Here is a 12543-nt window from a genome sequence, read left to right as displayed (position 1 = left end):
CTCTCCCACTGCTGCAGCAGCTCCCAGCTTGCCGGCTCCAGCAGCTGCCGTTCAGGAAGGGGGGCCATGTGGCACCATGTAACCAAGGGGGCCAGCAAATCCTGGCAAAAATGTGAGGGGTGGGGCTTGTCCCCACATGGTGCCTCTGGCTTCTGCCCAGTGGGGTGGGGGGGTCTTGGGGTTCCAGCCCCGTGGGGCGTGCCTGCCAGGGCTCGGGGCTTCAGCAGGAGTGGGGCTGAAGCTCTGAGCCCCGGCAGGTGCCACCAGCTGGGCTGAAGCCCCAGGCCCTGGTAGGTGCACCCTGGCTCTTGAACTTCTGAAGATTGTCGTATGCGGCTTGGAGGGTCAGTAAGTGGCCACCCCTGCTATAGAGATTGAGAGTGTTATAGACTAGGCTCTGAGTTTTGCGGTGCTGGAGTGCTTCTGTTCTGGGGAAGCTCCTTAGAGCTCTGTATGGTTATGCTTTGAGGTGAGGCAAGTGGATGAATGCAGCAGAAGTGGCCTTGGAAGGATCCTTTCCAGCAAAAGGGAGGTAAGGTGGGCAAGCAGGGGAAGCAAATGGGTGGAGGTGAGGGAAAGGGATAAGTGAGGACACTTCATTTGGATTGGTATTCCCAGGAGAGAAAAGAGACCCTGTGCTCAAAATAATCCATGTTTGTGACTTGCTTCAAAGCCTATCAGCACTGCTTCATAACTAGCTATAATGTTGCTGAATGGTGTGGGAGAATGTCATCAAAGGGCTGAAGTGTTACCAGTTTGGTGCACTCTACCTTTGCCAGTCCAAGAATCCAGAGACGAGGAAATGGAACCTGAATCCCACATAAGACCGTGCAGAGAACTGAACACTAGGTCACTGGTGACCAGCCCCTTCCTCCCCTTAAAAAATAAATAAATAAATTATACAGTTTGCTAGGAAGTCTTTAGCCATTTAATTGGCTCGACCATGTAGGTCATGCTGACATCTGGCTCTTGGGCAGAGCTGCAAACTAGACTATATTGCATGGAATAAATAATTATATCCTGTCTTTCCAGCCCAAGTGTTGTATTTGTAAAACAAAATGTGTGTGATTCTTGCACTGAAATCACTGAAAGCAGCATGACTTAGGATACGGCACTGGACTGGGACTTGGGAGACCTGGGTTCTATTCATGGTTCTGCGACTAGCCTGCAGGGTGACTTTGGAAAGTCACTTCCCATGGGTAAAATGGGGATAATGATCCTGACCTCCTCTGCAATGCGCTTTGAGAACTAATGATGAAAAGTGCTGTATAGGAGCTAAGTATTACTACAATTTGGCATGCACCTGGGAAAATCTTGCGCTGTGTGTGTGTGTAGTTTACATGGAGGGAAGAACAGATTTGAAACCTAGCTCAAATCAGTGAAGAAAAGGAAACTGGGAATTAATTGTTTTATTAAAATCCACTTTTATTAAATCTTAGACAAATTTAAGAAATGCTTAATGTAGTCAGCCAGTATCTCCTTTGCCATTTGCCTTTGGGTTTGCTGACCTTGGTGCATTGTAGAAGTTATAATTGTACTTGGATGACTAGTCCTTGAACAATTTGTCCTGTATAATTGACATCCATCAATAGGTTCTCTGTGCCAGCAAATCTTTACTTCTTCCTTTTTTTCCCCCCCGCCCCCTTAAAAAAAACAAAACAAAACAACCCATGTATCTGTTGCAAGGAAAACCATCTGGCCTCTCTTGAATGTTGAACATGATGCTGTTTTCTGGAGAACGCTGTTAACCATTCAGTCTTCCAACATAAAAAATAAAATGAGGTGTGTTTCTATGAAATGTCCAGGGAGATTAATGTCCCCTCCTCCCCTCCCCCATCTTCTTTAATTGCTAGGAAAATTTGCATGGAAAACCAGGATTCCACTTGTCAGCCGTGCTTCTGCTGCTTAATCCTCACCTGAAATCCTAACGTTTTATCCTTGTGACTCCCATTAAGCTGTTGAGGAGAAGACTTGGATTTTGCACATTGCCAGTTATTATTTCAAGGGGGGAATGAGCAGCAAGCTCTAGTGGACTCTTAAGAGGCAGAGATCCTGTTTGCATGCAAATACCCCTAGTAATAAACATAGGGAATTAAAATACAGAAAATGTGATCTATTGCACAGTTAGCAGAGTGGTCTCTATGTAGCATGCTTGTCAGTTTTTGTCCTGAGGTGTCGATAGCTCTCTAAATTCTGTTGTGGAATCACTTTGCCATTCTCAAATATATTTTTGAGTTGTGACTTTTTTTAACACACCCAATTTACCCTCCACTCCCATTTTAAATCAGTTTCTGTTGCACCAGTTGATTAAATGTATGTATTAATACTTTAAACTGGCAGTACCAAACTTCTTGTCTTCAGTAGGCATCCTCTGTGAGGAGAGCTGGAAATGGCTTCCTCAGGTACAAGACAAACCCCCTCTGAGGCACTTATAGGAATTGCAGGAGAACATCACAAGGTGCTTGTTCCTGGGACCGAACATACACTTCAGTGCTGCCAGCCGAGGGGGGAGGAAGTGGGACATGAACTTGCATCTCTGAAATGGCAATGCAGCATGTTGAAACTAGACTGCCTTGCTGACCCAGTATGTGGTGCACTCTGTCTTCTGTTGGTGTGAATGTAGTGCTGGTGAAAGATGATTCTCTCTTTGTATTTTGCTAGCTCCGAAGACCCCTAGTCACAGATCAGGACCCTGCTGTACTAGGTGCTGTACAAACACAGAACAAAAAGACAATCCCTGTCCCCAAGAGCGAAGTTCTGTTCGACAGCCCAGGAAACTGAAGTCTCTAGAAGTTGCAAACACAGAATTTGTCCCTTAGCCATTGCCTGACCTGATCTTGCATGTGATTCTCACCTAAATGCTCACTGGTCTCCGTGCTTAGTATGTACTATCAATATGTAGCAAGTGGGATTTTAAATAGGACGAAATACAAGGCACCTCAAAGTGGCTGACATTTTCAGAGTTAACTAACAGACCCTTATGATTTCTCTTTTTCAGTTTTTCCATAAATGCCACTAAATAAAAGTATAAAGGTCATTCCCTAAATTTTATGCCACTTTCAAAGGCAGATTCTTCAAACCCTTAACTCACATGTCTGGTCCCAATCAAGTTAATGGAACTGATTAGTGTGAGTTTTTGGAATTAGTTATGGGATATGCACCCCAAATTAGTGTTTCACAAAAGAGGCTGAAAGTCATTGTCATTTAACAATGGCTTCTCAGTGGCTAGTGGGCAGGTATTCACATTAAAAATTACACTGACTCCCATCCTTGTTGGACGGGTCATCAAGTCAGCATGGGGACCACACTAGCCACTAGGCCCCAGAGATGGGTGATCCCTCTGGGTAAGGGGATTGAGGCAGGGTACTGTGTGGAAACTTGCACTGCCCATATTGTACCTGTGCTATGGATAAACAGAAGGCTTCATTTCCATTGTTTATTAACCCTGCATCTTTCACCAACACACAAAATTCACTTTGAAGTTATACATATTCATCCATCTTCATTAGCATATTAAGTCTTTTTAGTGTCAAGAGCTCTGCAGGCACTGCTGGGGGTTTTGATTCAATGATTGCAGCTGAAAAACCAACGTGGAAAAGGGAAGCATTGCTCCAGAAGTAGAGTGCTCACCCTATTGGTCAAGATTGTATTCTATATTTCACACACTAGCGTGTGTGTATATGATTTATTTCTTCAGTGTGTGTTTCAACAACTTAAGATATATACTAAATAAAAGGCTGTTGGGAAGTAACTAATGTTACCTAGAACCTATGATGTCATTTCAAAACTACTTAAAGGAAACTCCAAGAAATTTCCTTTGAGTGCTTGGCTGACAAAATACAAATAACCTTCAGCACCTTTACTCTCATAGGTATTCTAATTGGCTATGTGACTTTATTTTCATTGGGGAGTTAAGCCAATTCAAGATGACTGTTTTCCCCTCTGCATTCCCCACTACAAAGATCTCATTCCTGAATCAGGTTGAAGGAGAATGCTTGAGATAGCCTTTTTTAGGAGCTAAGCTGCTGCCCCTGTTTCACACTCATGCATTGTCGGCCTGGAGAGCTAGAGACCTAAACCCATATACCTCATGTGGCAGAGATATTAGTGCCCTTCACCCTTCTTGGTTCCTCCTACACTGAGCAAAAATAAAAGGGATGTGGGTTGTCTTTTTTTGTTTTGTTTTAAGTGTGTCACATGAAGCAGTTAATGAGTCAGTCAACTGGAGTAAGTATAGCAGCATGGGCCCATGATGAGGAGCGCCATTTCAGATTTTGGTTGGAGGGGGCAACTTTAAGTGTGATTCCAGGGGCTACTTAGGCAACTGAAAACTCTAGGTGTGTTTTTTTTTTTCTTTTCAGAAAACATAGACATTAGCTGACTGTGTATCTGTATAGCTGTGTGTGTAGGGTTAGGTCTGTCTTCATTGGTGTTCTTTTTATTTGCCTGCTGCTTTTTGAGCCTTTAGGGTGCACTGGGGTCACATTTTGACATTTTCTCCGAAGCCACAAGGGCTAGAGACTAACTTTTTTTTTTCTTTAAGAATGACGGCTGAAATCATCACATAGCCACTTGACTCCGGGAGCTGGGGCTTTCAGAAAAACAATAATTATCATGAGAGTCATGACCAAATTATGAGTTAGCAATACTGCTTTAATTTCTATTTAAAGACTGGTTACTTTCCAGAAGGCTCTTAAGAAAAACACTATGGTGACTGAGTTGCGGTTCTTACGAGACTTTAAAACCAACCACCAAGAAAATTCCACATTTAAAGTTGAGAAAAAACTGAGACTTCTGAGGTATATCAGGGCCACTGCAGGCAGGAAAGGAAAATAAACAGGCACAGGAACTCTGGGCAGCTCTTCTTCTTGGAAAAAAAGTTGGAGGGTCAAAGCTTCCAGTCCTTAATCAGGTAAAACTTGTATTGTCATCAGCGCTTCCACTCCTGGATATTAACGTGCTCAATAACTATACACGTTATACTTAAATATCTTGAGCCGTCTTATCCAGGGCTTGGATAAGAGTTGGAACTTCTCTATACCACTGGTATCCCTTCCCTTGGTTTTGGCCCCTTCTTTTCAGAATGTAAACTTGGCTCACAGTGCTTGGCTGTACTTCTTCGAAATCCCCTGCATTCTGTCAGTGCTGTGTTTCATTTTAGAAAACAGTTCTCAACAGAATGTGTACATTTCCCTTTCTTCTATTCCAGTATTTGAGTTTACTGCATTGGAGTTTCACAGAACTACAAGCTGACAGAATTAGGAAAATAGTCCATACCAGGAGTGTTACTATATTGATTTTCCTATGGCAAAGCTGTACTGTTAAACCAATCCATAACACACAATGCTGAGTCCTTCCTAGCACAAGAAGAGAATTAACTAGTCTGAGCTTTATTTTCTCTTCCTAATTGCAGAGAAGATTCTTTACATCTAATATCTTCACTGAGGCCCAAAACACTGATACACATCAATGAAAATGTCACCCATTAAGAAAACTACTTAAACCCAAGTAGTGTGACACAGAACCACCTCTGGGTCTATTAACATGTCTTGTACCCATCTGCTTAGGGACCATAATGCATTGTAAGTGCTTAAATAATGGTCAAGATTTTCAAAGGTGATTGTTTTTTAGGTGCCTTAATACCCAAAATAAGGTACACATTTTAATGGTGAGGGTAATTAACCAGTGGAACAGCTCACCAAGAGTTGTTGTGGATTTCCCCATCATTGGATATTTTAAATCAAGAGTGGATATTTGTATCTGTTGCATGTTATGCAGGAGGTCAGACTAGATCAGGGGTTGGCAACTTTTCAGGGAAGAGGAGCCATTTTTTTGTTTTTGTCTTTGACCAAAATATTTTGAGAGCCGCATCACACGCAAAGCTATTTGTAGAGTTAAAATTTATAAACTAATAATAATTGAACGTGTTAAAGTTATTACTACTCACCAATACTTTTAATGTGACTTCTGCTGTGGGACATCTTTAGAGGGTTGCTCAATGTTTGGTGAATATGCTGTGATTTTCATTTTTCAAGCAGGACTCGAGACTAATATCTTGCAGTTGGCTCCTCAGTTTGTTTTTGATTAAATTCATGTCAGAAAACACTTGTTCACAGAAGTACGTTGAACCAAAGATTGAGAGAAGCCCAAGTGGTGTATTTCTTCAGCTGACTGTACGTATCTGGTAGACAGTTCCAAATGTCGCATATAATCTGGTCTTGCTGTTTAAGGTCGTCCATTTCAAACCACTTGTGTTGTAGCCCTAGGGTGGATTTCTGCCTTTCCAGATTTTCAAGTTCAGTGACAAGCTCTTTCAATTTTGAATTCCATAAATCCTTGTCTTGCAAGTCCGTTAATTCAAGTTCAAATTGCACTCGATTCCCACAAATGCTGAAAAATTAAATGCAGAAGTTTGAGCTTCACGTGGTTTCAACAGAACTGACAAAGTGGCCTTTTCCCTTCTGAACTTGTGAAATTGGTCAGCAAATGCAGCCAGCATTTTGATGATGTTTCTGCAAAGAACCTAACATCAGTGTCACAGTTGGTTGTTTGTATTGCTTCAGTGTTGGGAAATGCACTAACATGCCCGTCTCAGTATCCCTTACAAACAAAGACTGCTTTCGTTCAAATGAAAGAACTTCTTCCAAAAGCGAAATTGCAATATTTCCTTTTCCCTATAGCTTCCGATTCAACATGTTTAAATGAGAAGTTAAATCCACCATGAAATTGAATTTCTGCGGCCAGTAAGGATCTGTTAGCGCCACCTCTTTAAGGCCCTTTTCTCAGAGGAACACCCTACTTTCCTCAAGACGTGACGCAAACCTCACCAGGAATGCACCTCTAGAAAGCCGTCTTACCTTGTGATGCATGAGAAGATCAGAATATTGGCTGTTAACTTCTCGAAGAAGCTCGCAGAACTGCTGATGATTGAGAGCCAGGGCCGTCCTTAAGATTTATGGGGCCTTATGCAGTATTATTAAACTGGTGCCCCTATGTCTGACTTGCTCATAGCAACACAAACATGAGCTTGCAGTACTGGAAAACTTGCAGTCTGCACTTTCTTTAAAACAGTTTAATTGTACCGTCTTCACCCCAACCCCTGCACTTCCTCCCACCTGTGCCCCCAAACCCAGCCCTGTGCTGCCAGTGTGCCCTGCTACACTGCACCCTCATGCCCAGTGGCCCCTCATCCAGAAATCTCCACCGCAGATCCCTATGCCCAGCAATCTCCCACCTATAGACCACTGCCTAGCACCCCTCTCACAGCCCCCTCCCCCATTCAGCACCAAAAAATTAAATTCTGTGCACAATATTTTAAAATTCTGCAAATTTTGTCAATAAATAAATGTGGAGGCTCCAGCATGGCAGTAGCAAGCATAGGCCAATGGCTGTATGCAGGTGGGAGATCGCTCCTCCCCTCCTCGGATAGGGACCTGGCAGTGAGATACCGCTGTGTGCCTGTCAAAAGGCCAAAGCGAAGCCTTTTACGTGATGGCTGGGGTGTCAGCCCTGACCCAAAATCCATTTGAATGACAAAAAAGAAATAGCTGATACCAATGGCTGAGTCCAGCCCTCATACAGGCCCTTGCCTGTCGCTGCTCTGAGCCATCAACTCCCAAATTGCCTTTTATTCTCCCTAAAACAGAGCATTTCCCTCTAATCCTGAAAAGTACAGAGGTGCTTCTGATGTGCAGTTTAATAAGAAAAGGAATTATAGTCAGGCACCAGTCTTTTTTTTTTTTTCTGCCCTGATTTACACGCCTGGTTGCCACACACGCCTCAGTGGGATTGTACTGGGTATAACTCAGCATGCAGTTTCAACAGTGGGGCTGGAGCCGTAACAGTATGGGGAGATGTCAGCAAATGAGTAAAGTGCCTGAAACCACTATGGCTTATTGCAGTGTTTCTCAAACTTGGGATGCCACTGTTCAGGGAAAGCGCCTGGCGGGCCAGGCTGGTTTGTTTACCTGCTGCATCTGCAGGTTCAGCCGATTGCGGCTCCCACTGGCTATGGTTTGCTGCCGCAGGCCAATGGGGGCTGCGGGAGCGGCGTGGGCCGAGGGACGTACCGGCCGCCGCTTCCTGCAGCCCCCATTGGCCTGCAGCGGTGAACCGCAGCCAGTGGGAGCCGTGATCGGCTGAACCTGCGGACGTGGCAGGTAAACAAACCGGCCCAGCCCTCCAGGGGCTTTCCCTGAACAAGCGGCGTCCCAAGTTTGGGAAACACTGGCTTATTGCTAAAAGCAGCCAAGTCAGCAGGCTTAGCTTAACCAAGGCAGGAGGGAATACATCTTGCAGTCCCCACCAGCAGACGGAAGATTTGGCCACCGGAAGCCTGCCGCTGTGTCACTCGAGAGCCACACTCAGCTTTGGTAATTATCAAGGGTTGGGGTGTTTTACTAACCTTTTGCAGACATGTGTAAGTGCTTGAGACTAAGTAAAGCTTAGCTTGAAGTGAAAGCACTCTTGTGTTGTCCTGTTTGTTTACCAGCCACGTTTCCCCTGATTTATTTCCTGACACCACCTCACACAGAGTAAAAGTTACCAAGAGCTGTGGGTTGAAAGAACCCTGAGTAACATAATCAGCCAAGTCTCATTTGAACAGTGGCTCTTGTTTTGGATTATTTAGGCCGTTTTTAAAGGTCTTTCCCACGGGTGAGGAAGAAGGAGCTGCATTCTTGAAGGGACCTTTAAAATCCCACTCAACTCTGCACTGTTTAGAACTCTCCCTCGTTCAAAATGCTACCAGCTTGAGAGACAGCCCTGGAGATACTTGGATCCACAAGAAAAAAATCATGTCCCTTTTCCCTAAATAAAAGTTTTCAGCTACTTCAGCCTTGTCAAGTGCGAGTCCATCTTCTTCCCCAGCTAAGAGGTCACTTCCTGCCTTGTGTTCTGCAGCCCTGATTGCTTCTTTTCTGCTCCAGGTACACCCCTCACCCTAAAACAAAAGGAGGAATGTCTACACTGGAAACTTCAAAGTGCTGCTGTGGGAACGCTCCCGCTGCAGCGCTTTGAAGTGCGAGTGTGGTGGCTCGCGAGCACTGAGAGAGAGCTCTCCCAGTGCTCCTGGTAATCCACCTCCATGAGGGGATTAGCTCTCAGCGCTCAGAGCCTGTCTACACTGGCGCTTTAAAGCGCTCTGACTTGCTGCGCGCAGGCGGGTGATTTTTCACACCCCTGAGCCAGCAAGTTAGAGCGCTATAAAATGTAAGTGCAGACATACCCTTAGTGTCCATTTCCCCCCGTTGATACTGGAATATTGTGAATGGGCAGGAAAAGCAAACACCAGTTTCTTTTGTTTTCCTTTACCTTTTCCCTCCTCTCCACCCTGGTTGTGTGTGTCTCTTCCCTCCTCCCAGCCTGCTGCTGCTGATCCCTGCTGGGGAAGGGAGGAGAGAAAAAGGTGACGGTCTAAAGGGGATCCTCCGCGTCAGAGAAGAGGGAGGCGAAATGAAAAGGAGACTAGGAGAGATTTCAGGGAGTTGCCAGTGGGGCAGCGCATGTGGGCAGAAGAAGGGAGAGGTGCAGATACAGTGTGGGGTTGCTTGGAACAGTTGCTCTCCCACGGGGTTACCAGCCTGCTCCCTAGGAGGCCCTGCTGCTTGCCAAACGAAGAACCTCCCCCACATTTTCCCTTCCCAGCCCAGCTCCCTGGAGCAATCCCCAGCCTGGCTCCTCCTCTTCCTTCCCCCTGCTCCCCAATGTCCCATGCCCGGCTCTACCCCCTGAGCTCGGCTCCCCCATCTCTTTCCAGCCTCCAGGTATTCCCCCCCACCCCGGCTCTGTTCCCAGGCTTGCCTGGCCCGTCCCTGCTCACTCACATGCAAACTTTCACTCCTGGCCCCATGAGGCCCCGCTCCAGCTGGAGCCCTCAGCTGGCTGGCTGAGAAGGGAGTTGCCGGAGGGGAGGGGCCTGTGGACCAGAACTGGAGAGGGGATGGAGAGGAGTCTGTGCCACAGCCAGCGAGGGTGGTGCCCCAATTTTTTGGGTGACCTACGCAGCTGCGTATGCCTAAGGACGGCCCTGTTGAGTGCGCTTGCCATTATTTTGTTAACAATCTGCACAACCATTTCCATACTTTTGAGATTTCCTCTGGAAAGTTTTGTGCACACAGCACCCTCTGGTGGATTATGTCATGAAATGAAATTACGTCATGCTCCATACTTTTTTTAAGTAAAGAAACGAAACCTTTGTGTGCCCCCTTCATGCTCGGTGCTCCATCTGTAGCAATAGAAATTATTCTGCTGATGTCAATATCTTTTTGTATCAATTATTCAGCGACAACAGATGCAATATCTTTGCCTTGAGTTTGTCCTTTGAGTGACAATAATGCGATCAGCTGTTCTTGAGGACCTTGATCATTAACGTATCTGCCGAGTAAGGCAACCTAAGCGATGTCATCCACATTACATGTCTCATCGCAGGCAATAGAAAAACCTGGTGCTGATCTAATATCTCTAATCTGCTGGCTGGTTACGTCTGTGGCCATCTTAATAGTTCTGTCCTTTACAGTCTTCGCAGATAATGGCATTTCTCTAATTTTCTAACTATTACATCTTTGTTTTTAAAATTGCTGAAGAGGTGCTCAGATCATAGAATCATAGAATATCAGAGTTGGAAGGGACCTCAGGAGGTCATCTAGTTCAACCCCCTGCTCAAAGCAGGACCAGTCCCCAATTTTTGCCCCAGTCCCCTAAATGGCCCCCTCAAGGATTGAACTCACAACCACAGCTCAAACCACTGAGCTATCCCTCACCCCCATGTTTTAATGAAACATTCTTTCACATATTCTCCATCTGTGAATGGCTTCCCCCATTTGACGTTTTCTTGAGCTGCCATGAAACTCGCAGTAGCAGTTCCACTTGGTGCCTTCATCCATTTAGCAAACATACATCTTGTTTGCTCTGCTTTGCGTCGGAGCTCGTGTACTGCTTTTTTCCTCGCATCACCAGCTGGACAGGTTTCAGCAAAACATCCAATGTTTCTTTTCAAAATGTCTTTCTAGGTTTGATTGCTTATTGTTGGATAGTTTCTCATTGCAAATGAGGCACAATGGGACTCCAGCTGAACTTGCTATAAAAGCGTAAGACTCAGTCCAATCATTTTGAAATTCTCGATGTTCATCTTCTAGCTTTCTCTTTTTGGTTGTCATTTTTTTGATTGAAGGTATTTATCTGATCTATTTTATTTCTGACTTTAGACTTTTTCAAACTGTTGGATGTTGGAACATACTAATAAAGACAGCACATCTGCTTCCTTTTCACAAGAAATTCCAAGAGTTTTATTGGTAGGCAACAGTTGCCTTGGTAATGAGCTGTTTGAATTTGAATATAAACAGGAGGGGACTCTGGGCTGGGGCAGAGGATTGGGGTGCAGGAGGGGGTACAAGGTTTGGGAGGGAGTTTGGGTGCAGGAGAGGGTTCTGACCTGGGGCAGGGGGTTGGTGTGTAGGAGGGGCTGTAAGGTGCAGGCTCTGGCCACGAGGCGCTTACCATAGGCGGCTCCCAGCTGGCAGCGCAGCAGGGCCAATGGGAGCTGCAGCGGGCGGTGCTTGTGGGCATGGGGGGTGCATGGAGACCTGCTGCTCCCCTCCCACCAAGGGGCATGCAGAGACATGCCAACAGCCAGCTGCTTCTGGGAGTGGCGTGGGGACAGGGCAGGCAGGCAGCCTGCCTAAGCCCTGCTGTGCCGCCAGCCGGGAGCCGCCTGTGGTAAGCACCTGCCGGCCAGAGCCTGCACCTCACACTCCCTCAAAAATTGGCTGTCCGCAAGGGGGCAACGAAAGAGCCGCATTTGGCTCTGGAGCCACAGGTTGCTGACCCCTGGACTAGATCAAAACGGTTCCCTCTGGCCTTACGTGCGAATTCTTGGATACTCAACTTGAAAAACCATGAAAGGGCCTGATTTTCAGCAAGTTCTGAACTCCCAACCCCTGAAAATCAGGCCCTGATAAGGGTCTCAAGTTGGTTGCCCAAAATCACTTACTTGAAAATCTTGTCCAGTCTACTAGATGACTTTTTTGAGTTACCACAAGGTGGCACTATTTGCTTCTTTACTGGGACATTGCAGTCTAATTTTGAGTGTCATTTGTACAAATATCTCCCTGCAAAGCAATTACAACAGTAGATGATACAGTGCATCAATAAGAACTTAGGCTACAGCTACACTACAGCCGTGATGCTCTGAGATCGATCCACCAGCGGTCGATTTAGTGGGTCTAGTGAAAGACCCGCCAAATCGACAGCAGATCGCTCTCCAGTCAACCCCTGTACTTGACTCCTGATGAGAAGAGTAAGGTTAGTCAATGGGAGAGTTTCTCCTGTCAGCCCCTCTTCTCCCCTCCCCCCCCCGAGGTTTAGGCCCCGAGGTAACTCGGCCTGGCGTAGGTCGACTTACCTCTGTAGTGTAGACATAGCCTTGGAGCGTGGGTGGGGGAAAGACTAGACATAAGTAAGGATACGTAAGCGTGAGCATCAGTGTATGGAACTGAGAAATCAGTTAATTACTCTTTTAGCACTGCAGTATCTTGTTGGGCTAAC

The 12543-nt window shown here is 45.8% G+C and overlaps 1 protein-coding gene across 1 annotated transcript in view; it reads left to right on the top strand.

Moving 5' to 3' along the window:
- The window catches only part of BORCS5 (BLOC-1 related complex subunit 5), a 126132-nt gene that overhangs the window by 3297 nt on the left and 110292 nt on the right, over positions 1-12543 (top strand). The gene's annotated exons all lie outside the window — the stretch shown is intronic.

Source organism: Lepidochelys olivacea (assembly GCF_965140295.1).
Source record: "Lepidochelys olivacea isolate rLepOli2 genome assembly, chromosome: 1".
Taxonomy (NCBI): Eukaryota; Metazoa; Chordata; order Testudines; family Cheloniidae; genus Lepidochelys; species Lepidochelys olivacea.
Note: the sequence above shows the minus strand (reverse complement) of the source record. Positions and strands in the feature narration are given on the sequence as shown.